Source organism: Apis dorsata, unplaced genomic scaffold (assembly GCF_000469605.1).
Source record: "Apis dorsata unplaced genomic scaffold, Apis dorsata 1.3 scaffold_129, whole genome shotgun sequence".
Taxonomy (NCBI): Eukaryota; Metazoa; Arthropoda; class Insecta; order Hymenoptera; family Apidae; genus Apis; species Apis dorsata.
In genome coordinates, this window is record NW_006263422.1 from 360,882 (window position 1) to 364,933 (window position 4,052).

Genomic DNA, 4,052 nt, shown 5'->3' on the forward strand with positions numbered 1-4,052 from the left:
CGTTACACTGCTCGATTTTTCATTATAATACTTAATATGAATTATAATATTATATATAATAAATTAATATTTAAATTAATTAAATTATATTATATATAATAATATTAAATATTAAATATAAGTTTCTGAAAATTTTTTCAAAAAAATTAAGCATAAAAGAATATAGTCATAAAGCATAAAAGAAATTATTTTTATTCACCAATTCTTTTATTTATATGCTTTATGTGAATGTTATTCTAATCACTTAATATTAAATTTTACCTTGAACTGTAACTTACCAATGTTTCATAGCAATTTACATAATTTCATCTAATCAGTCTTCCACGAACTGCTTTAGCGATCAGCTGTATTTTAACAACCTCCAATACTATGTTTAAGTATACTTAGATCATTATAATTTCAAGTGATTCTAAAATCCTTTTTGAAATAATGTTACGCATGGTTATTCGTGTTACCAGCATTGTTTTTGAATTTTGAAGAAGAATAGTGGAGAAAATCGGGTGAAAGTAGTAAAATTCCTCGACAATGCTTATTCTTTGATTTTATATACGATCTGTAACCGATCTTTGTCGATCTGCTCTCATTACTTTTTATATAGATGAAACGAGATCCTTCGGATTAGTAAAATTTTTAGGTCACCGATCTTGCATTTCAAAGTGAGACAGTTCCATTACATTTATACTTCGCTTTATCTAAAATTAATCTCAAAATTAGATTATTCATAATTTGAAAAATAACTTTCATATTTATTTCAATTTCTAGAATCATTGTTTAAATTTTCTATTTTATTTGAATATCCTATATATACATACAAGAAATTAAAGAACACATATATACTACAGATCATGTATTCTAACATTAAGTATACATGATTTTTAGAATATTTAAAATTTTTACAATTTTCAATCCACTTCTATTAATATTCAGGGGACATAAATTCCCTTAATTCCGCAGGATATTCCAGGCATCATTTTAAGACGTTTCAGGTCATGGCATCGATAACCTTTTTCTGTCCCAGAACGCGAAGGGTTAATTGCTTCTTGCACGCTTGCTTCGTAAACGTTCCGTGTCGTCTGGATCGACTTTAAACTTTGCCGATCGCGATGCGACTGACGGGTAAAGAAAGAAGTTTGAGAGGAACGTCCGTGAACCTGGGAGAAAGTGCAACCCATCGAAATTGGCGGGATTTCGATGCGAATTCGAGCGATCCGCCGCTTTCCCCAGCTATGTTTGTTTGCTTTGCTCAAAGAGAACGAAACTGGGGGAATGGACACGGCTACGAGGTCTAAATTAAGTGGGATAAAAATGAATGAACTCTGTGGAATACGTGAAAGCAATAATCCCCGGACGTATGGTGTTAAGCCTGACAATATCGCGCGACGGCTCTCGGTTTTTGGATCAGTTTCAAACGTTTTATGGCGAAATGAACTGTTTGGTTGGTTGAAAGATTCATATTTTTCATCACGTTGTTCTTCTTTCTTTTTCTCTCTCTTTTTACGAAGAGTACATAAAAAGATAATATTGTAATTTATGAGAAAGAAAGTGGAATAATTTATGAGAAAAAGTGGAAATATAGATTATGATTGATCATATATGATATGATAATCAATCTCTTTAGGATTCATATGACAAATATGATTTTGAAGTTTAAAATTAAAATTTTTTTAAAAATTTTTAATAAGTTCATCATTTTGATTATGATTATGATATTTGAAATAGAATTATGTACCAAAGAATTTAAAAAATGTGTATAATTAATATAGATTTAATATTTTTATTATGTAATATTATCTATAATTAATATTATGTAATATTAAAGATTTATTTAAATGAAAAAATTTCATTTAATATAAGTGCAACTTTCTTAGAAAAAAAGAGAAACATAGAAATATAAAATATTTTTTCATTAGTTTTTGTAAAATGTACATAATAATTGCTAATTAATTTAATTGCTAGTATAAACTATATATTTTTTTTCCTTCAAATATAATAAAGAAATATTTTTCTAATTTTTATATTATTTTTATATTTTAATACTCAAATACATGAATATAATTATAATAAAATATTTATTCATAATATATTCTGATATATTCTGATTAATTTCTATAAAAAGAATTTTCAATAATTGAAAAATGATTCATTAAATATCAATATTTTATATCCGAAATATTTGTTCGAAGAATTTTCATGTTCGCAAGATATGAATTTATTTTTAGCGCAAGTAATTGTGAGTGACATTCGTGACATTATATTTCTCTACATGAGGATGTTACATGATAACGACGCACTGCCCACGTTTCGTTATATAACAAATTATAATCTAAACACTATATTGATTATCATTATAATGTGATAGTATCAAATATTTTTTTGTTCTTGTATTTGTACGTACATATATATTATATTTGGTATGTATGTATGAATATTATCTAAATTTTCTATATTATAAATAAGAAAGTTTTTGTACTTTTAAAGGATTATAAATATTAATGGATATTATGAAATATAGTTGTTAAAATGATACATATGATTTTTTTTCTTAAATAAAATCATATCATTTTAATGAATGCATTAAAATTAGTTAAGATATAAATGATTATATCTTAACTTAATGTAATAAAAAATTATATGCACCCATATAAAAGAATATATATAACCTTCATCTTAATACCTATAAGTGTGAAAAAACAATCAATTTTTTTATATCAGATAATTTATAATAACTTTATTAAAAAATTTTAATTTTATATTGATCTCATCATATTAGTATTTCATTAATTTTATATTTCTTTTTTATAACGATTTCATTATTTAATTTTATATTTATTTTATAAATATTACAATCCCAATAGTATAAATTTCCTCTTAAATTTCGCGCATGATATATTAAAAATCATAGTTTATGTATTATTTTTTCTCTTTTCAAATTTTACAATTGTAATTTTTGTATTACAAACGTGCAAATTTCTGTATTATGTATATTTCTAATATATGTGATTTTAATCATTTAATATGATTTAATACAAAGAAAAACGAAATAAAAAATAGTAGAATAAATTTATACTTTATATATGTATAAAACATAATTCTATAATTCTATTAAAATGTGTATTATATGTATTATGTATATTATATGGCTTGTTATATAATGAATTATTAAATATTGAACCGAAGAATATTGTGACAACTTGTACAGACTTGTACCGATCGAAGGAAACAATCACATTGATTTTGTATACAAAAAAATATCGATTAAGTGTATCATTATTCACACAGTAAATCACTCTCCTATCATCTAAACAAACATTATATTTTATAGATTATATGCAGTCTAATAATTTTAAATCACTTCATAATATCATTGCAAAAAAAAAAAGAAAAAATTTAAAAGATTAAGAACATCTTTTTAAGAATTGCAAACATTTGCATTACATCTTATTACTCAATTCTTTGCAATCTGAGTTTTCATTCTTCTATTAAATATTTTATCTAAAATCATATCTTGACAGATTTACAATTGATATATCTGGAAAATCTTTCTAAAAGCAAAAATTTCAATATATTTTATTTGCAGATATTCATACTTTAAAATTAAACATAGTATTAGTTATTTCAATATTTACCCCGATTAAATTGAAGTAAAAACTAACAATGAAATTTCTTTAATAAAGATTTTAAATAAATGCACAAAAATGAAAATCATTTAATCTAATTTATTTTATAATTTCAAGATATTTAAAATTTCTATGCAAATGAATTAAATATTAAACCTTTTAAAAGATTTAATATTTAAATCTTTATTATTTTTAATTTTTATGCAAATTCTTAAATAAAAAATGTTCAAAAAATCATTCTAAACAAATATCCAAAATCTTAACAATAAACTTGTCTTTTTATCTCTGATTATTTTTATTATAGGAGGACGCGGATGATTGCCAAAAGAGACCGGAAAGATCCTTGTCTGAGGAGTGTCGCGTGTCTCACGGACCGGTAGGCGTCGGCGTGGAAGGTGTCGGCTCGTGGAGGGCTCAACGGCGCCCTCACAATAT

The 4,052-nt window shown here is 24.3% G+C and overlaps 1 long non-coding RNA gene across 2 annotated transcripts in view; it reads right to left on the bottom strand.

Annotated features, from left to right (window-relative positions):
- The window catches only part of LOC102674337, a 3,494-nt gene extending 1,987 nt beyond the window's left edge, over window positions 1-1,507 (bottom strand). The window contains exons 1-2 of one of the 2 annotated variants that reach the window (XR_421296.2): window positions 828-1,507; window positions 279-703 (exon numbers count right to left, since the gene is read on the bottom strand). This is a non-coding gene — a long non-coding RNA (uncharacterized LOC102674337). Of the gene's footprint in view, window positions 1-278; window positions 775-827 lie in introns of those variants that run through there. The other variant, XR_004150018.1, reaches the window with a different exon arrangement.
- Window positions 1,508-4,052: the final 2,545 nt, after the last annotated feature.